The 21,548-nt window shown below is 41.0% G+C and overlaps 1 protein-coding gene across 6 annotated transcripts in view; it reads left to right on the top strand.

Annotated features, from left to right (window-relative positions):
* The window catches only part of TSPAN4 (tetraspanin 4), a 415,376-nt gene that overhangs the window by 91,693 nt on the left and 302,135 nt on the right, over nucleotides 1-21,548 (top strand). The window contains exon 1 of one of the 6 annotated variants that reach the window (XM_038139114.1): nucleotides 8,943-9,042. The exons of the other annotated variants lie outside the window; for them this stretch is intronic. The gene's annotated coding sequence lies outside the window, so the exon portion shown is untranslated. Of the gene's footprint in view, nucleotides 1-8,942; nucleotides 9,043-21,548 lie in introns of those variants that run through there. 6 annotated transcript variants of the gene reach the window in all.

The following is a 21,548-nucleotide window of genomic DNA, read 5'->3' as shown; positions in this document are numbered from 1 at the left end:
AATTGCTTTCAAGGCATTTCTTGCAGGTGAGAGAATGTTTCCTGCTCCAGCTACCCATTTCCTTTGAAATAATTATATTTTGGAAATGCTGTGAGCCCAGGCTACCAAAATGAATGTCAAGGGAACAAAGTTCTGTTTGAGACCAATGGGCAGGGTGTTCATGCCTTTGTGTCCCAAGACTTACTATGTTTTATTTTTATACTGAGAAAAGATGGGGAGATTAATTTTCATGACAAATGAGTATCTTTTTATCTCTATTGTATCAGCTGATAATTTGATTGCTTTGTTGAAACTTTTATTACACATCTTTGTCTAATATTTTCTTCCTCCTTTAATTTTCTAAAAGCCATTTGAAAACCATGGAGATTAGGCAATCCCGTCCCCCATATCTCCATATCTTACATTTTAAATGTAGGGGAAAATAATCAGAAACTTCTCATTGCTCTTGATTGCCTTTTAATTATTTTATGCTTTAATTAAGTCTCACCATTTCTCATTAAGGCTGTTGTTCAGGAACTGTTTTAGTAATCCTGCACAAGCAGCATCTGTGAAAGCTTTTAGTAGCTGTTGCCTTGGTAAGGAGAATTTTCAGTTTTAAAAGCAGGTAGCACATGATGAATTTTGGTGCCCTGTGTCTCCTGAGGAAGCTGTGGTGCAAAAGACAGAACACCAAATTTATAGAATGCCTAGGAAATGAGTTCCTGAGGCTGGAGCAGCCTTGCCTGGAAATAATGGTTGCACTAATAAAGTGACCATTTTCAGGTTTATGCAGCACAATTCAGAATCTGTATTAGCCAATTTGATGATATTCTTGATCCAAGCCTCTTTGTAATAAAATTAGAGGTGCCAGACAGTGACTTCTTAGGTGCTTACATCATTGTCTCCTGTGGTAGCAATAAGTCTGAGGCAGGGGTCAATGCGTTGGGATGCATGAGCTCACACCTGCCTGCCTGCATGGTGTGAAAGGGGGGAGCTGCTGCCAAGGCCAGAGATGCCAGTGCTCCCTGTGACACCGGTGTAATGACACCTGGAGGGCCTCTCTCCTTCAGCTCAGTGTCTGACTCTTCAACTGTTGCACCGAATTTTATTCTACCACTGCTAGACCTGGAGCTCCAGGGAGAGATTCCTGGGTCACTGTCCATACTAAATTGAACAACTACAGCTGAGAGTAAGTCTGAACTGCAGCTGCTTAACTAAATCTCAAGTTTAAGGACCACTTTGAAGAGAAGTTTGAGGAGCAGTAAAGTTTTCCAAACAAGGTCCATGCTGTGGCAGTGCCTAGATAACTTGGTAGCTAGGTGAAAGAAACCTGGGAAGTTACAGTAGCATTGTGGGAGGTTTTACCAGTTTGTCCACTATACTGGATGTGCATTTAGTTTGCAGATTTGTCAAATGAAAGTGCATCTTCATCTGCTCTGGTTAAACTTTCAGTAGAATGAGCCTCCATCTCTTTGATTCTACATCTCAGTAGAATGTCTCCATCTCTGACACCTGTAGAACATCCTGTTTTTGCCATAAAACTCAGGTAGGTAACTTAGCTCAAGGGATTGCCGTGAGCATGGTATAATTTGGTTGAACACCTTATGGTGATCAGACTCATGTGGGGTCACTCCTCTCTCTTGAACAGAGAAGCAGAGATGATCTGCTGTCTTTGTATGTGTGTATGCAAAAAAAACCCCAAGTAGTGTTGGTGTACACAGCACTTCAGGGTTGAAGTTGTGTATGGCATTGTCTCAACCCTAGCTGACATTTTGGGTATTGAGCTGTGAATAAATGAGAGTCTACCTATCAGTTCATCAGGGAATCTAGTAAATGAGGAACCATCATAATTAAAATCTTGCTGGTGTGAAATCCTACTGAAAATACTTAGCATCTGCCATGCAGCAGTCCTTAAATACTTAACAAGCTTTTGACTTTCATATGAGGAGGTAAACATCAGTATCTCCCTTGCTCCAGAGACTGGTATGCAGAAGAGTCAAGTGGCTTTTCTTTGTCATATGCAGTGAACCAAAGCGGAGTTCTTTGATTGGAATTTTCATGTTGGAGGTCCCCATACATGCAGTCACAGTTATTACAACTTGTAGAGCAAAGTCTTACCTGTTGTAGGTAGAATATGAGTTTTAGCAACTTGTAAATCAAGGAGAGCTCAAGTGACTTCTCCTGGAAGAAATGAACAGTCTTATGCTGTTGTGGAAGAAAAGGAGCTCTGCCCATAAATTCACCTCTTTCTTGCACAAATTTTTTTTTTTTTTTTCATCAGTGAAGGAGCAGAACTGCTTGGTTGTTAAGGAAAGAAATTTTTCCTCAATCAAGAATATAAGGACACTTTGAAAAATACAGATTAGAGCCTTATGTAGCATGTAAACTGTATCAGCACGCTGTATGAATGGCTTATTCTAGAAGCAGGATACTTGAAAGCAGATCAGTAATAAAGTGTAGCCTGATGAAGATCTATTTAAAAAAGGAGTTGAATAATTGCTGCACATTGTAAAATATTTCAAGTGGAATGTAAAAGACTCCTTCACCTTCATGGAAATGAAATTGCATTTCACATAAGCTTTCTGGAGACTGATAGCCAGAACCTGCCTTTAAGCTTGGAAGAGGTGACAGGGCGGAAATCTGAGATGAATTTGGGGGTTGTGTAGCCCAGGGTATATATTGTGAATAGACTCTGAGAGAGTCAAACAGACAAACATTGATGAAACTCAAGAGAGAAGAAAAATCATGAAAAAACGGAAAGAAATTTAAATTTAGTCTTAACAGAAGTTTATGCTACTTTAGTGTATGCTGATAGGCTTTTTTTGTGGCATCCTGCTTACCAAGCTGTATCTGGAAAACCAAATTGTACTTAGAGAAGTCATCTGGAGTTCTGCTGTGATGAATGTATCTCTAATTCTGACTAAAACATTTAGTCAGAACAGCTGACAAATACATGTATGGTATTCCTTATTCTTAGCTCTTGGTTTACAAACCTCCATTGAAACACTATTACAAGATTCAAAGAATTGCCATATTTTCAACATGAAGTTGGCTTTTTTCCTACAAGAAAGCTGATAGTGAAGTCACAGAAATATGGGTTATTTCTAAGAGGGCATCTGACTATTCCTAATTCTGCAGATGAAATAACTGATCGCATACTGCAAGTATGAACTGAACAGGCAGCAAAATAAATGCAAGCCAATAAAATTTGCTTATCTTCCAGCTGAAATGTAGCTGTGGAGCGTGGCTGTGATATTCATTTTGGGTAATACAAGAAATTATATTGTATTTATACATATATATATATATATAAAGTAAAATAAGTAATACAATAAAGTTTGAAGGGTAGAAGGAGGAATTGGTAAGACCCTTCTGTGAAACTTGAGGAAGACTATAAGCAAAACCCATATAGTAAGTTTGTTATTATGTATAGACTTTTATTTAAAGCTTTCTAGGTGGATGAGTTCCAAGACTTCTGCTGTCCTTAAAGAGTTCAGTCTGGCAGCCAGCAAGTGTGTGGTGATGATTCATCAGGTGTAGTGAGCTTGAATAAATTTTTGACAGATGCAATTAAGCTGTGCGTCTTAGCAACATTTTTCTTAGCTACAGGTCAATGTACTCTCCATTTGTTCAGGGCTTTCTCTTAAGTGACAAATGGTGCAAGACAGCTGTTTTGGAAATAGGACTCATTCAGTGTCAGAGGTGAGAAAACACTTTTTATTGTGTGTAATGGAAAGGCTAACACTGGGGCTCACACAGAGGGAGCTTTAGTAAGCACTACAGGTTTGTACTATGTGGGAGACTTATAAGAAACCTTTCATTGGTGGTGGTGGGGGGATAATTAATCCTTTTTCCCTTAGTCCTTGATCTCTGGTAATAGAGAATGAAAGAGGCATTCCTACAGCATGTGATAGTTTTATCAGGAAATTATTTCCTCTTTTGCTTGTCTGTATGCATGCTGCACACTAGGAGTTGTATAAAGCAGGTGACTTCATATCTCATGATGGATTTCAAGTAGTCTTCTGTGCTCTTTTGTAACAGTTCGGTCTAAGTATGCAGAAGATGGCAAGATACAGAGGAATGCATGAACTCTCAGAGTCAGTGTCTCAATAGACATGTACAGGAGTTAGCAACAGATGGATTTATTTTTTTTTAGGAGTTAGCAACTGATGGATTTATTTTTTTTAGGAATCCTTTTGGAGCCATCTAAAGGCACGAAACATGACTTGGTGTTGGTAATTGGAATTACTTAAAAGAACTGTCATTAAAATGCTTAGCCTGTAGGAACTGTATTCACTGGGAAGGAAAAAAATGCCAGATGTTTCAGGTATAGTAGATGTTGAGGAGAGATTAATTAATAGTTTGTGTAAGTGTGTATTTTCTATGACTAAAGCTCACACGCTGAGAAAAAGTGATTAAATCTGTTTATTAAGGATTGGTGTACAAAAGTCGTTGAAGAAGTGGTTAATGAGTTTTCACTGCACTGTTAATGAATCACACAAGCATGGTAATAAGCATAGTGAATTCCAGCTTTTAAAGTGTCATTCACTGCTTCTTGCTATCTTGCCCTGTAGTCTTTAGGTATTTATCTAAAAAGAGATACATATTTATATATGTATGTATATATAAAAATAAGGTAGAGCAGCCTCATGGATCTCTGGATTTGCAGAACAAAACAGTGCTCAAGGACTCACGATGTGCTGGCCTACTTTGTCTGCTGAGACTGCTTGTCAGTCTGTGTGGCTGTAACCCATGTTTGAACGGGAGCAGTGACAGTGTAGGTGTGGTGTTTTCAGACAGGCACCTTGGGGTAACACTGCCCTGTTCCTCTGGGGACATTTACACAAGTGTACCTGGAGAAAGAGAGAAGCTCATTCCTAGTGCAGTCCTTGTTACTCAACAGCTGATGCAAACAGCCATCTCTGAGACAGACCAATTGCATTTTAGTGCAAAACTGCACATTTAAATGCTTATCTTCACTGCTTTTGAGGTGTTTTGATTTGAATTTTTCTTCTAGAATATGAAGCATCCACGTTTCACGGTTGGCAGCTTTGTTTATTTTGTTGAATGTGGCATTTCCTCCTAGAGTTTTCACAGGCTGCTCAGCTGAAGGAACCTGCATGTTCTGCCTTCTGAGCCTTGGATGCTGCTTTTCAGTATGACTAGGCTGGGGGTTTGTCTGTGTGAGTTCATTTATTCTGTTAGCTAAAAAGAATCAACTTTAGATTTTGATTTTCTGGAATTTATCCTTAATTCCAGTGGGCCAGTGTAGAAATTGGCCCACCTTTCTCTTGATCCTTGTTTAAAATCAGTTGATGCAAAGAGATGTGGAAATAGCCATGAGGAGGGTAGAAGGCCTGTTTTCTTTGGCATTCCATTTTCTCTGGAAATTTGTTGAGGATACTGCTTCCTGCTGACTTGGAGCAAAATCTAAAATTGTTGAGACCCCACAAAGGAGATATTCCATTGCCTTACAAGTGTGTATAGGGAGATATTTGATTTACAGTCGATTTTGTTGTTTCACATTTCAAAACTGAAGTACTTAGTTTAGATTCTGTCATCTGAAGTGTAAATGTAATACCCATGGTGGAGGCAAAAAAGGATGGGATTTAAAATAAGGGAAAGTAATTTAAAAATGAAAAGTTGAGCAAAACCCTTTATCTTGTGGAATCACTGTGGGATTCTACAACATGTATCCTGGGTTGGTTTTTTTTTTTTTTTGTTTGTTTGTTTCTTGGTTTTTGGGTTTTTTTTTGACACTGTGAGTGTTTCTTAGATTTTATGAACTCTAAGGTTTTGGTAGAAATGGCTGTACTGAAGAATTGTGGGTCTTTTGAAATACAGGGTTTTCCTGTTGTTGCTGTTGCATTACTATGATGCACAGAGGCAGAATTTAGATTAGATCTTCATAGTGTTGACTGGAATCCTTGAAATTGAGAATATTCCAATAAAGTTAGTGTATTTCAACACATAGAACAGCTAATCCTGACCCTGGTGGTGTCATTGACAAAACCACAGTGAACTTTGCCCAACTGAGGATTTCATTTGAAGGATTTCAGGTTTTGCTTTCTCTGTAAAGCTGGAGCTCTTTATTTTTGGGGCAGTTGATGAAGTGACTTTGTCTGTGTTTGTTTAGGGTTTGCTTTAAAAGCTGGCTTCTCACTTTTGTTACATGTCTCTGTTTGACTTTCCCATTCTGTTTTTTCCTTCTCTATTGAGTCCAAGTGTGTTTAAGTAGGGAGGAGGCAGGAAATGGTTTACAAATGAAAATGAAATGAAACTGAGCACCCCACACAAGTCCACCAGCTCCATTCAGTTCCAGAGCATCATGTCAGAGTTGGGAGTCTGAAGCCTCTCCAAAGGGGCCTGTCTCTGCATTGGCAGTTTCCAGCCCCACAATGCTATACTTAAAAAACCAAACAACAACAATAACAACAACACCTCACTGAAAACCCAACCAAAACACTCCAGCCCACAGCCTCTGGGTTTTGTTTCTGTATGGTCAAACACTCTGGACCTTTCCAGGAGGAGTCCCTTTCACCCAAATCCAACCATTTCCATGTCTTTAGAGTATAAATGCTGAAAAAATGTAATTAATAAATCTGTTGTTTGTTATGGCTCATGTTGTATCGGGACTTAAATAATTTTAACCTAATGGTACTTGAGGCTCTCTGGACAAGAGTAGGTTCTCCACTGTCCCAGAGTTTGCCTATAATAAATTATTTCAGTTTGCTTCTTGAGACTTGTTTAGAAAACTTTTGTTAGAATGACAAATGGCATTCAGTGAGTTAAATGCAGTTGCTGGCTCTTATTATCAGAGTTATCTTGGAACAGTTGTGGGATGCCTGATTGTAACAGCATCTTGCGCAATATCCATGCTTGCTCTCTGCAAATGACAGTTTCTTCCTGAAAAGTGTCGTAACATTTCGTAGCACTCACGTGATCTTAACGGGAGTACAGGACAAGTTCTCTTGGGGCAGTTAACTCTAAGATGTTTGGGCAAACACTTGGATGTACAAATAGCCTGTAAACTGTAATTTTGCACCTATGTAATTTTGAGAACCGGGTGATTCTGCTGTCATTTTGGCTTGAAGGCATTGTCAAGCCTGCCATGACACGGCTTGATGGCCTTGTGCCCAGTCAGATCTCATTGCACTGTGCTCCCTACAAACACAGTGTAAATGATGCTGAAGGATTTAGCTTCTTGATGGGCAAGATGGAAAGGAGCTATCACTGTATTCCTTTCAGAAACAGGACTCTAAAAATGGTAGGTTCGAGTCAGGTCTAAGGGAAATTGGCAACTGGACCCAGCTCCAGTTCTCAGGCTGGGGGTCAAGGCTGCATGTCCCTTGCACAGAGCTCCTGCCTGGTTAAAATACACATTTCCCCCATGTGTTGTTTCATTAGTTATTTGCTTTTCCATCTTGTTACATAGCTTCTAAAAGTACTCAGCCAGATGGGCTGTTTGATTTGCTGGATGTTTCACTCTTTTATGTTTAGTTAAGTCAATACATGTCAATTTTTCATCTGTAAAGGAGAGCTGAAACTCTCCTATTTAATACAGTACTGTAAGGATGAATTAGGAGGTTCGTTTCTCTTTTGCTGTGTCAGGAAGAGGGTTAATGTAGTTTAGAGAATGGAAAATAAGAATTTCAGATTCAATCTTTCCTTCCTCTCTCCCTGTATTTAATGTACTGTGTATCTGAAGTTTTGGCTCACACCTACCCTTTTGGGATGTAAGTAACACATTTTAGATGGATTACCTCTTTTAGATTGCATTACCTCTTTTGGATTGCACAGGTTAACACCTGCATATTTCCACTTTCTCTGACCTTGTTTCATAAGTGTAGGGATGTTGGTCTTTGTAGGCAACTTATTAATATGACTCCTTAATTATTATGAGAGTGTTGGGCATGGTGTGTGGACTTGAGATCAGGAGTCAGGCTGTAGTTCCCAAAGGGAAAAAACACAGTCTTGTGGTTAAGATCAAAGGCTGTAGATCTTGCATTCAGTCTTATTTTTGCACATCCTTCAGTATCCCAAAGTCATTTCAGTGAGGGAGCTTAAATTTCCCTGTCTAGCCTAGGTGTTGTAAGAATAAATTAATTGGTGGAGATGAGTCAGTCGAAAATGCTCTGGGACTATGAGTTATTTAAAAGCCTGAATTTATCACTGAGGCCAGACTTTTCTAAAGGGCTCAGCTTGGCTTGTAAGCTCATGCCAGTAGTTGTCTTACCACAGTCATTTAGGATTTGTGTCACAGTTTTGCCTAGAAGTCCACATGGACATCAATAATGCATTACACAAAGGCTTATTATCCAGGAGTTCTTGCCCTAAAGTACTTGCAGTCAAGTCAGAGGCAATAAATGGATATGAAGAACATGAGAGAATGTGGCAATGGAGTACACTTTCCCTCTGCCTGTCTGCCTATCTACGTATCTGTCTTTTGACCTTTCTACCTGATGAGATTCCTGATGCCAGGAGGAGGCAGTAAGTGTTTTTAACGTTGTGATTGTAGCTTTAAAGTGGGGAGGAATCTCTGTGGCGTCATTTTAAACAAGCGTAAGTAAGAGAGGTAGAGGTTTCAGTAGCAAATTTCCTAGCAAGATCGTTGCCAGATTAGTGTGCAGAGACCGGTCTTTCTGTGCCCTGCAAGGTATATTTCTGCCCTAAATTGAATTATTTTAGCTGTCAGCAAGTGCTTGATAATATAGTGATCTGTGCTTGGGAGATTCACTCTTTATATTAGTGTTGTATTGCATTCAGTGTTGAGGCTAGACAGAGCCACTCATCTTTACCTCATGGTCCCACGTGGACTCACTTAGCTTAGTCATGAGTGGGCAATTAAATAACAAGAGAGACCTTGTCAGCTGCAGGCATTAATATAAATCTTGGTGCTTGTAATACATTTACATGGCTCCCCCAGGTCTATCTGGACTTATAATCATCTCTCTTATTCACAGATCTTCTGGGATATTGACTGCTCGCTTTTGCTTTGTAGTTCTCTGAATCAGGATTTGGCCCAGGAGATAACCAGCAGTCAGCTTTTCTGACAGGCACTCAGTGAGTACAAACATTTGCCCACTTTGGTGTGCACAGGCATCGCCTCACGTAATACTAAACACTTTTCTGGGTAAACAGGGGCTCCTGTTTAGCGGGCAGCAGATTGATCTTACTCTCCAACTTCTCTTGTTCAGATGCATTTTACCTTTTAATGACTTGGAGATTTCAGTGCCTCATGACTGATATGAGCCCTTCATAAACAGATCTGGTGATCTTTTTATTTAGAAAGTGCACATTTCTGCATCATAAAGCCCTGAATGAATGAGGGGTCAGTGTGTCTGTTTCTTAGAGAGACTTCATTAAAAGCTTCTTCCTAGTTTCTTTACCCTAATCACCTGGAGATGCATTAAGGATATAAGTAGTAGTGTTGTGATCCTAAAGCAGGCATGATCCACTAGTTAAGATGGCTCTTGTTATGTAAAAGCCTTTGCTGATGAACTTGTGGAAGTTCCATGACCTGAATGAGGCCAGGATTTTGATTTACCTTGGAGGGACATCTTACAGAAGGAAAGACAATCTGCAGACATGCTGGAACAGAATAGCAAAAATGTGCTGTTTGTTCTCTGTTTTTCTCAATAAGTAGCAATTTTCTGTATCCGGGTTGGTGAGCTTGCCTTGTAAACATCAGTGAAGTGTCTGTGAAATCACGCAGAAGCAGAGAAGGGTGAGTGGCTGGAGTCTGGTATTTGTTGGTTTTGGTTTTTTCTCGTGCAGCCTTAGAAAATCATTTTTAGATCTCAAAGTTAGGCAGAGCTCTTCCATTCATTGCTCTTTCAGCACTGTTGTATTACTATACATAAATAAACATTGTGGCATAATTATATAAGTAATCTGCAGTGGGAGGTGGGGACTTGAGCCTTCATTCTTCCAAGCAGATGCACATTTTACTGGCTATTACCAGAAAGATTGTCCAGCTGCTGCAGAGCCTTAAAGGAGGTGTCACTTCTGGGACTTCTTCCCTTCTTTACTCCTTTCCCTCCCTAGTTGGTGTCCCCCAGAGCAGCTGGTAATGTTGCCGGGTACTTGCAGCTCTAGAGTAGATGTGTTGTGAAATCCAAAATAAACTTAAGAGATAATGTTAGCAGAATCAAATGTTGTCAGAGGCTGATGCCTCTCAAGCTATCTGTAGGGAATTCAGGCTGTCAGTGTTTAGTTTGACAGCAAGAGACGTGGATGCTGTGACCAAGTTTTGTGCAGGTGACTTTTTCTTGATATGAAATGATTGGTGTGGGTTTCCTCGCTTCAGCTGATGAGTGTTGGTGCCGTGGCAGAAGCTGCCCACTCTGTATCTTCACTGATGTTCTGCTTTTTGGGGTGTGTTCAGAGCCAACTTTTGACAGGCCTCAGTCAATTACAGACCAGTTGATGATGACACTAGAGGACTGGATGGGCAATGGCAGCCAGGGCTTGGCAGCCGATGTGTTTGTCAAATGCAGCTTTTGCCAGTGTGTGGCTGGATGTGTTCTTTGCGTGGCTGGAAGAACTATTCAGTATCTTTTTGGACTCAGTGTTGTCCTTGAGTGTATGTGAACCATTCACAGTGAATGAAGGTGGTGAGTTGTGTATGTACACAACTACAAAGGCAGAAATTAATTCAGTATTGTGCTACAGCTGAGAGCTCTTGGTGAGAGAGTCAAATGGCCTCAGTTGCTTTCTATTTTATTACGTAAACCACTGTGAACTTGCTGTGCTCCTTGCCATCTTTCTTTCACCATCGTCACCTTCTGTTGATTCCAGGTGAGTGCTAATACAAGTGCCACACAATCTATTAGAGCTTTGGGGTAACTCAGAGAGAAACTGCAGTGTTAGTTGAAGACAGAGCATCAAAGGCTGGAAACACTCCCAGTTTATGAAAGATGTATGTGTGTGCCTGTTTGTGTGCATTAGCCTGCCAGGTTGATACTTTTTAAAAAAAATTCAATTTGGATGATGACCACAGAACACCTTCTATTTCTGCTACTGCAGAGACTTATTTACTGCTGAAACTTTTATGGTGACAGTCACTCAGTAGTACATGTTTCAGAGTATTGCTTTGCTGTTGACTATAACCTTTAAAGTCTTTGTTGTAACAACCACAGTAATAATATTTTTCCCTTTTTGTTCTGTGTCCATTGTGTTTGAGGTCAGCTGCAACCCTACCAGCAGGTCAGAAATACTCTTCCTTAGCTGAAACATTAGATGGAGGGGAGGTTCCCAACACTGTGAACAATCTGCCTGTAGTAAATGGATACAAATTAATGAAGCCTTTTCTTTTTTCTTGCTCACATTTTTTGTGCTTTCCTAAAGGAAAGTTTGTTGTCTGTATGCTGAATTGTCAGGCTCAGAGCTCTTTCTCGAGCACTGTTTTGTTCCTGCACAGTTCTGAATCCCAGGCAAGGAGTTCTGCAGGGATGCATGCAGTGTAGATATTGCTGCACAGGAGGCTGTAGCTACTTTTCTCCCTCTGGAGGGGGAAGATTCAATACTCACCCTGCAGGTGGGAGACTATGTGAGATATTAATATTCAAGGCTCTACTTTGTATTTGTTTTATCATGCAAGTGCTTAGCTCCTGCTCTCTGGGACTCATCTTTTCCCCCCCTGTCATCTAAGCTTCAATATGATCCTTACTCACAGCTCTGGTTTCCTCTCATGAGCAATCCTGTTAATGGCCTTAGAGGGTCTTGGCACTAAACAAGGCCATGAATGTGTGGAGGGCAGGGACTTGTTGTGTGCTGAAGCCCCACTGTGAATGTGCTGCACCTTTTTGTAAGGGATGACCTCAAGGGAAGGTGCTGTCGTGCTTATACTGGGTAAATGGATTTTTTTGTGGGTGACCCGTAAGTGAGTAGTCCCCTAATTCAACAGAGATGCAAATAAGTGATGTAAGTCATCTTTAGAATGTGCAGGGAATATTTAATATAATTAATTAATGTGTAATGTAATTTGAAGAGCTAAAGATAGATTTCTGCCTTCGTATTCCTTCTGAAAACTTACAGCAGAAGAGATTTGGTTACCCACTGTCCTCAGAGTATTGGGCTTTGAATATTCATCTAGCCAATCTTCCTGATTGACTGACAATCCCAGGTGGCTGCATATACACTGACACCAATTCCTGCAGCAGGTTTTCTAAACTCTGATGCTACTTGCCTTTGCCTGCAGGTGAGTAGCCACTCATCCTCCATCTCCACCAGAGGACCATGTGAGGGACATCACATCAACAAAAGTTTAAGACACAAATAGTGTAATTTCTTCATCTTTATGTAATGGAGTACTATTTTTGAAATGCCTTGCCAGCAGGTTAACAGAGTTTACTTACACCAGAGAATCACTGAGACTCAGGAAGTATTCACTCTGGTCAGGAGGTGGATATTCACAGGAGTGAAGGATTTATGCATGCACCTGTTTTCCCAAAGGCAGCTTCTTCTGCCTCTTTTTCTAGATTATTTTTTGTTGCAAGCCTGTCTTTTTGCAGTGTGGCCCTACAGCTGGTGTCAGGCCACTTTCCCTTTAGCTCTGCTTCAGACCCCGTGCCCTTGATCTGTTAGCAACTTTCATGTACCTTCAACTTACCTATCCCCATCAAATACAAGCATTTTCTTACCAGTTTCCCTGCCATTGCCTGACCAGTTGCAATTTCCTCCTCTCCCCTTTATTCCTAAGTCTTAGTTTGCTTTTCCCCTAATCCTTGCTACCCTATACAAGCTTTTAAAGCTGCTTGTGCCTTCATTCACCTGTTTGGCACTCTCCATGGGTGGTGTTGGACTCCCTTCCCAGGTTCACGTGCTGCTTTCTCTGCTGCAGTAGAGGCAGGCAGAGCTCAGGGTACTCCCATATGCATCTCCACCTTTGCTGTGTATGGCCCTGGGTATGGCCCAGCCTGGAGATGGTGTTGCAGAACATTCCACCCAGTTCCTCAGCCTGGTGCAAGCTCACAACTGCTGCTGGGCTCCCCGTAGGTGCAAAGCTGCAGTATAGTAGCTGGGTTATTCAGGAGTGTGTAAATTAGTCATATTTGGGTGGTTCCTGCACTTCTTAAAAATAAAACAAAAACTGAATGCTTCACGTATGTAAGATGTGCTTCTGCTTTCTGAGGTCACGTGTCACTCTGGGGTGTTGTTAGCACGTTGTCTTGTTAACACTGAAGTTCCTTCTCTCCCCCTGCCATGTGAAGACTGAGAACCTGAGACAAAGTAACTGGTGCCTAAAACCATCTTTTCCTCCTTTTTTGAAATAAGATGATGACATGATAGTGATTCTTTGAACAAGAAGGAAGATAATGTAAAGCTGAGTAGTGAAATCAATTGATATTAGCCCAGTGGATGGAGAGCTTTGAAAACTATCCTAAAAGAAGGGAAAAACTCAAGAATCAACAAAAAGGCTGTTCCCAAAGGAAAAAAATAACAGAGAATTGCTCTTACCTGTGGCAACAGGCAGGAATTTCCTGTGACCCCTCCTTAGCCTTTGCAGAGATGAAAGTTCAGAGATTCCAAGTAAAGATTTGCTAATGGCTGATATATGCCTTGGGAATGACAGTCAGTTATCCAAGTTCCTGTGGGTCCATGGGCTTGTGTAAGTTAAAGATCTTTCTAGCACATTTTTTTTTGGAGTGAGATGTAAATGACTGAAGAGGAATTTAATTGAAGGAGAGCTGCAACCAACCTGCATCCTCTCTTAGTGGCTGTGCATGGCAGTCAGGACTGCTGTCACCAAGGGATGTGTCTCAGAAGAGCATCAAGCCATGACAGGGGTCTTAGAGATTAGAGGGTCTTCTCAGACCCAGTCAGTTTCTTGTCATTATAATCAAAAGTACCTTCTCCACTGTTTCTGAGTGAATCAACAGTGACCCTTGGTGGTTAGAAAGGCTCAGTGCCTGCTGGTCTGTCATGCATAGCCTGGCCAACCTGAGCGTGTCTCCTGAGAATTTGAGTACTGTGGGCATTGACTAAAGCATTGGGCATCTTGTTTCACAACTGTTCCTGCTGATGTTCTAGGACAAAAATCTCTAGCCAGCCCAGTTTGCATGGAATCTTAGTTTCTAAATGGAGGATCTGGGGAGGAAACTTAAATCCCACTCTTGGACTTTTGGATGATTACTTTGATGTATAGATTACCCCACTGCTAATCTGTCTGTAGATCCACAGCATTGTCCTGTTTGAAGGAAAGCACTGGCCTTCACTCGATACAAAGAGTTTTGGGAAGAAATACTCTTTAAGGCCTGTTTGAATTCATACAGACTGGGTTGGTGAAATTTAGCATCAGGCCATAACCTGTCATTGGCCCTGAATTTCTGTGTGGAAATCTCTCAGCTGAAACAGATTCCCTTGTATTTCTGTGCCTTGCTGTGGCTATAAGCTGACTGTACACTTACAGTGAGCTGTTATTCTGATGGGTATAACTGATGACAATGATGATGCTGTGTTTTTACAGTTCAGCAATCGTTTCTATTCGTTCTTGAACCTGGGCTGTGCTTCAAAACAGAACTTAAGTAGAGTCACCACCTGTTCATTTTTCAGCCAGACAATCTGCTTTTTAAATATTTCAATAAAACCCATTCCCCCCCCCAGCCCTCTTCAGGAGAAGTCGATTTGTTTTTCTGGCTGGCATCTGATTCCTGGCTCATTTTCTAGCCAAGTGGCATCTCCTCCATCTCCACCTCCTCTTTACAACTTTTCTTCCGGCTGCTCAGTGTAACACTTAGCACATGATGTGGCATCACTGGAAGCTGTGTTTAAACTGTTTGAATTCAACCATAGTAGAGTGGGAGTGAAATCTTCGATTTGTTCCTACTCTTAAAAAATAAGTTGTTAGTTAATGTATGTAATACATCTCTATGTTGCTAGAGATGATACTAAATTTGAGACAGGGAATGGTTAAAAAAACCAATTCTGCCTTTCAAACTGGTGGACAAGTGAATTATTTAGGAAAGCTCTCAAATAAGCTTGAAGAATAAGCACATTACTGCTTCATAATTTGGAGCTAGTTCTTGTTATTTTGTTTGCAACAGATTTTTACACTTTGTTCTAAACTCTCTCTGCTGAATCTGGCTGTGGATGTTGGATCATGAAATAAAATTAGGAGTTTGAGGACTTTGTTGAGTACGAGTTGTATTGCAAACTTCTGCTTGTGTTGTCCCATAAGATACATGCATTTTTCCTGTGGGTCCAATACAGGGGTCTGCAGAGACCTCTGAGTGTGTCCTGTATAATGTTTGAACTGGGATTTCCAAGTTGTCATTGGAATTTATAATTTTGTTGGCCTTATTTTTTACACGAATGATATTCTTAGAGTCATAGCATCTATAGGGCTGGAAATGACCTTCAGGAGCATAAGAGTCCAGCATTTGACCAATCACCCTCTTGTCAACTAAACCATAGAATGAAGTGCCACATCCAGTTGTTTGGTGAACACCTCCAGGAATAGTGACTCCGCTGCTTCCCTGGGAAGTCCATTCCAATGCTTGACCATCCTTTCTGCAAAGAATTCCTTCCTGATGTCCAACCTGGACCTCCCCTGTCACGGCTTGAGGCTGTGTCCTCCTGCCATGTTTTCGGGAGGCTGACCCCACCTTGCTATAGCCTCCTTTCAGGCAGCTGTGGAGTGATAAGGTGACCCCTGAGCCTCCTTTTCTGCAGGCAGAACAACCCCAGCTCCCTCAGCTACAGTGGTACGAGTAGGAGCCACTTAATTTTCCAATCTGTTCTATCTTAAAAATAATACTTAAGCCACAACTAAAATTGAACAGAGAATGGGTATTTCACTGGAAGTTAAACAAGATGAAATTTTAAAAGCCTACAGCGATGTAAAAAGTTCTGTTCAGGTGCACTCTTTAGGCTTTTAGTTGTGTGAAGTGCTTTTATAGAACAGTGCATATGTTAGTTGTAGAATGAATCCTTCATATTGATGGTAGTGCCTCTTGTCTAAAAACACTTTACAAAGGTGATTAAGTCTTTTGCTCTAATTTTACAGAGAGATATCTTACCCTAGATCACAAAGCATGTCAGCTGGAGTGGCTCTTCTCTTGAGGACACGAGGTCCATTCCCACCACAGTTCGTAACTCTAAGGCCTCTCTCTGGGCCTCACCTCCCTGCTGTGCTGAGGACAGATGACACGTACCAGCCCTGGCATCCCAGCGTGCTGCTGGCATCCCAGCGTGCTGGGACAGGAACATTGCACACTGCACCTGTGCAATAGCTTTCCGTGGTGATCCCTACCAGCTAAAAAATATTATAGCTCCCTAATCTCCTGCATTGTGTGTGTAGTTGGGAAAAAGCTTTAAATTTATTTTGAATGATCTCAAGAACTGGTGAACCATAATCCTATTCAGTTCAGGAGCTCAGGTCAGATGTGAGCTGGTGATGTGACATCTGTCAGATGAGATGTTTCACTTTCAGCCATTTGTGCTCCTGAAATCACTCAGTGAATTTTAGCTTTCAAAGAGAAAGGTAAATTATGAGACACACAAGCCTCGCAAGTCCATGTACTGAGACAAGAACTTGTCATTTGGCCTCACATGGACAAATTGATGTGTGGGCTTTCAGTAAATTGATGAGGTGCCCTTGTAAGACTCTTGTCCTTGAGGGAGTTCCTGCACTTTCTCACCATCTTCAAACAGAATGTGCCTGGAAGAAATGTCAGTTAAACTGAAGCCCCTCCAAGGCAATGCTTTTGTTTATTACAAAGCACCGATGTATGAAATAACTGTGCTATAATCATCTGTAAATGAACCACGAACTCGCAGAACATCCACGAACATTTTCTAATGGGATGCGTTCTCTAAAGTTGCGGTTGGCTGGAATAAATCAATAGCCCATGGAGTGCACTTTTATTTTAGTCCTAAATGTGCAAAAGGCAGTTTGAAGTGGCTCTGCTTTTCAGAGCACAGACTTTAGAACTTCCTGACTCCAGCCATTTTCAATGCCTGAAATTGTGCACTAAGTAAGTAGTAATAAATTTCCTGAAAATGTAGTAGGCCTTTCATCTTTATCTTCTGTGACTTATTCAAAGTGGGAAAATAATTACAGCTCCATGTTTCAGGGAGCATTGTTCTCTGTGCCAATGTTTAATGCCTTTTTTGTTAAATACCATTCCCAGCTCATCACTTTTGAGCCATTTCTTGTTTGTCCAAGGTGCTTATGGAGGAAGGAAGAGAGGAATGAGATGAAGTAGAAGTAGCACCAAAGTGTATGTTGATGTTTCAGCACAAAGCCTGGACAGCAGAGGAATTACTATTTTTTTTTTTCTTTAGACATCTGCCAAGAAGTTAAGTCATAAAGATTGTGGAAGCAAAGAATCTCCCAAACTGTCTTGTGAGCAATGTTCATTTACCATTTCACTGTCTCTGCAGGATGAGTATTTCCTTGCAAGCTTTCACACTTCTCTGCTTATTGTGAGCTTCAGCTGCTCCTTTCCCCCCATCCTGTGCCTTCACATCGCAAATTGCTTCCCAAAGCTGCCTTGGTCTCTGTTGATTCATCTGTTCCTTTCCCCATCTCACTGGAATACAATCTTTCCATTTTGCATCTCTTTATTGCAAGCCATCTTTGCCTAGGTCTGGTGAATCCTTTGCTTTTATTGAAACTAGATAACACGACTTGCCCAGCTCCAAATTCATTCTGCACGCTGTGTACCATGTCTTTTGTTCTAATGAACACCGTTTCAAAAATATGTTTCTTTACTGTTTTTGGTGAAACTGTAAGGATCTCTTCTCATTTGCCTCTGTAGGATCTGCTTTTAATCAGTGGTGGTTCTCCCTTGATTGCTGGAGTCTTCTAGTCCTTTTGAGTTTAAGGATGTATGAGGTTTATGGTAAAGGTTGTGGCAAGTGGCTTCTTGTCTGAACAGAACTCCCTGTTTGGGATAGATTTGTTACTGCTGTATTCTAGCTGGGAAATGTAAGTCAGAGCAAGGTTGCTGATGACAGAAAAAATCAATTGATGACAGAGGAATTTATGGTCCATCACAGAAAACAGAATGGGAGCTGTGATTTATATATTTAGTTGCTTTAATCAATATGAAAAAATAAAGTGTGGCGTTATACATGAGGCCCCTGGCAGTGAGTGATGATGGTGTAATCTGTACATATCTGCCTTGTAGATGAGTCTTTCCTGGGAGGAAACTCGTGGACAATGGGCAGCATTTTAATCATAAAGGTGGGTTTTAAAAATGTGTATGTGTGAATGGTGGTTTTATGACAAAATACCTTGACAATAAATGTAAGCACATTTGAGTAGAAGATGGATTACCTGTTTCTCTCTCAGGTGATCCTGCTTTTGTTAGTTGTTGGCTGTTGGTGAAAGCTACTGTGTGGCTTCTGGTTCATGCTAGTTTTGTCATTCCTGTGACACAGAATGTCACCACTGAGGCAGCATACCTAGGTGTTTAAGCATGAACCAAAAAGCAGAGGAAGTGGAATTTTTTTTCCCAGCTTGCCATGAGAAAATTAAATTGCTCTGATGTCAGATGGGAAATATGCCAGCCCATGGATACAGAATATAAATGGACAGGAGGGACTTGTTTGGATGGAGGTCTGTGGGAGCGTTGGCGTCCTTTTGGATCTGGGCTGTGCTATACTGTGATATGTTGTCACTGTGGAAGATTTTGGGACAAAACATTCCACTTTGGGGGAGAACTGCAGCATCACTTTCCATGTCCTTGATTTCTGTTCTGGTACATGGGCATCATACCCGGATATTGCAGAGCAAGGGTTCAGGGTGGGAAGGAGTGGGAAAGGAGGCTTATGTCCTCCTAGCTCCCTGTCAACACCAAACATACAATCTGCTGACTAACTTGGCATTTTTGCACTGTTACTGAATTGCAGATGGTGAAATGTCTGTGATATTGTACCACACCAAGAATGGATGGTATGAATTCATGTCTCCAGCTGCATACTAGGCTTGATATAAGTTATCATACCCAGGTTTCTTGGTAAAATATAATATATTTAACTTGGCTGTTGCTAAATCTGAGAAAATTTGGTATTTTTGGCTCATCTTTGTTTATGTCCGCATAAACTGAAAAGGAAGAGAAAGTAGGGAAAATTATTAGGTGTGGTAAGTGGAGATGACAATAAAATTGTATGCTGGGAGTCACTCTCAAGTGCTAGATAAAATCTAGTCCTTATTTCCTCTATGCTTAAAAGAGATAAAGCACTTAAACTTCACTGATACCTGCTGTAGCAGCAGTTGGTAGTGATCTGGTGGTTTATTTGGAAGAGACAGAAGAGCAAATACAACAACCCCCTTCATTGAAAGGAAAAGGGAATGTTTTTGTTAAAATGGAATGATCTCAAATAAGGGACATTTCAGTTGATGTCTTTGCATATTTTTGGGTCATCTTCAGTAGCTGTTTTTAAGTAATAGTGGCATCAAATTCCCTCTGAGGTGAGTCTGCAGTTTCTTGAGAGCTGCCCATGACAGATATTTATTCTTGACGTGTCTTTATCAGAGGCATTAAGCAGGTTGATACTTCACAGTCTTCCAGATGCTCTGCTGGTGTGGTTCAGCAGCAGGACTGATGTACTACATTGCCCTGTCTCTCACTGGAGATGGGCAAGGCTGAAACACCTTTACTAAACAACAAACAAAAGGCAGGGGCTGGTACTAGGAGAGCAAGCTGGGCCATGGGGCCAGTCAGCACCTTCTGGCTGTGACAAGCTCTCAGCACAGTCTGCTGCAGCAGCCACAGCTTTGTCACACGCACAAGACCAACACATCTGGACCCTCCCCATGCATTCCTGTACTCGCTGTATTTCCTGTGGTGCCTTCTGGATAATCTTTGTCTTGACATCCTACTGGTATAAAGATTTACTGCTGTACCCTGGGATTAGAGAGAAAAAACATGCGCTGGCCCTCTGGCATGAAATGGGACATTTAAGAGGGACCATTTCTAGCACTGATGCATAGTTTTATCATCATCACTACAGCTGAAGTTAAGGAGGGCAAGTGGTGCTTTTAATTCTTGATTTGCAACCAGTTTGAAGGTTTGGAACTTGTATGACAGATTTAACACGTGGCTCTTGATAACAAAAATAGTGAGGACATCTATCTTCTCCTTCTGTGTCCAGATTTGAGCTGGCTATGTATCCTCTTTCATGGAGCACTTATTTCCTGAAGAGTGATTTCAGTTATTATCACTGTTTATGAGGTGGCTGCTAATTGTGGATCAGTCCCATCCCTTTGCAAAAAGTGCCTTTTGTGTACTGCACATGGAAAATATGGATGTGAGCTTGGAGATTCCAAAGGCTAACTCTGAGGTGCCCCAAAAGAGCTGATATTCTCAGCTTGGGACCATACCAAATGGCTGAAATACTGGAAAAGTCTCTTATGAGTTCAAAATCAACACAAATTTTATTAATACATTATATTTTGTGAAATATTACGTCTTGCACACACTAGAACAGATAGTACTCTTTATATGGGACATCCCTGGACAACTCCAGTAAGGAGAATGGGTTAACTTGTGGGTAGGCAAGCTGGGGTTCATATTTTTTACTCTTCCATACACCGTGTTGCTCCTCTGCTTGCTATACTAAAGCTTTAATGCAGTGGAGTGGACTTGCCTGGCTTCTCCTTTCTATACTAATTTAAGAGAGGCAGCTTCTGAATTGCCTTTCCTTTTGCAATAATGTTTGTAAAGTACTTAATCACACATTTACAGTCACTATCTTCTTTAATTTTAAATATTTCCCACTCAGATAGTCACAGCTCCAAAGTCCTGCCCAAGGCAAAAGCATGCCATAAAAACCTAATGCAAGATAAATGGGCCCTCCTGCATGCTGAGTGATGAGAACTGGATGTATTTGAATACTTCACAAAGACTGCAATTTTCATTGTCTTTAGGCATCTCTTAGAGATCGTTCATTCTCCTTTTTCATAGTTACTATAGTTCAAAAAAAGTTAACCTGCACTTGCATAAGGTGAAGAAACTACTGAACACAAAGATTTGAGTTTCCCTAGGAGGTTTGACCGTGTTTGTTGTACACCTGCACCTGTGTTTTAGTAGCTGGTTTTACAGCTGATACCAGTTAGACTAACCTAGCTCCTCCTGGGTGTAGGAGATAGGATAGCAAGGTAAGAGCAGGTGTTGCGTGCCTTTGTTTATAGTGAGAGTTATTGGAGATAAGTAATGGCAGTCGGCTGCCCAAGTCCATGTAGCTCCTCAAATCTGCTGGGGCAGGAAGGTGAACAAGGTTAGTGTTGGGAAGAGCCAGCTAATCAGTGCCTTGCAAGCAGTGGACAGCTCTGCAGATACTTCATCTCTTTCTCCCCTTTAAATCTCAGTCAATGCTAATACTAATGGGGAAAGATTTTTGAAATATTTCATGAGTGGCTCCTTTACGTTTCTCTAAAAGCTCTGAAGTTTCTAATTGCTAATCATTAGTGAAAAACATGACCAGTAATTTCAAATCCTAATAATCTTGCTTTCCCCAGACTCCGATGTGCACAAAATAATCTGTTACCAAACTGATGTGGTACCATTAACAGATATTTTCCATGCATTTTTGTTTTATGTATTTGTGGCCTTTCA

Source organism: Motacilla alba, chromosome 5 (genome assembly GCF_015832195.1).
Source record: "Motacilla alba alba isolate MOTALB_02 chromosome 5, Motacilla_alba_V1.0_pri, whole genome shotgun sequence".
Classification (NCBI taxonomy): Eukaryota; Metazoa; Chordata; class Aves; order Passeriformes; family Motacillidae; genus Motacilla; species Motacilla alba.
The sequence above is the reverse complement of the archived record's forward strand: the minus strand, read 5'-3'. Positions and strand labels throughout refer to the sequence as shown.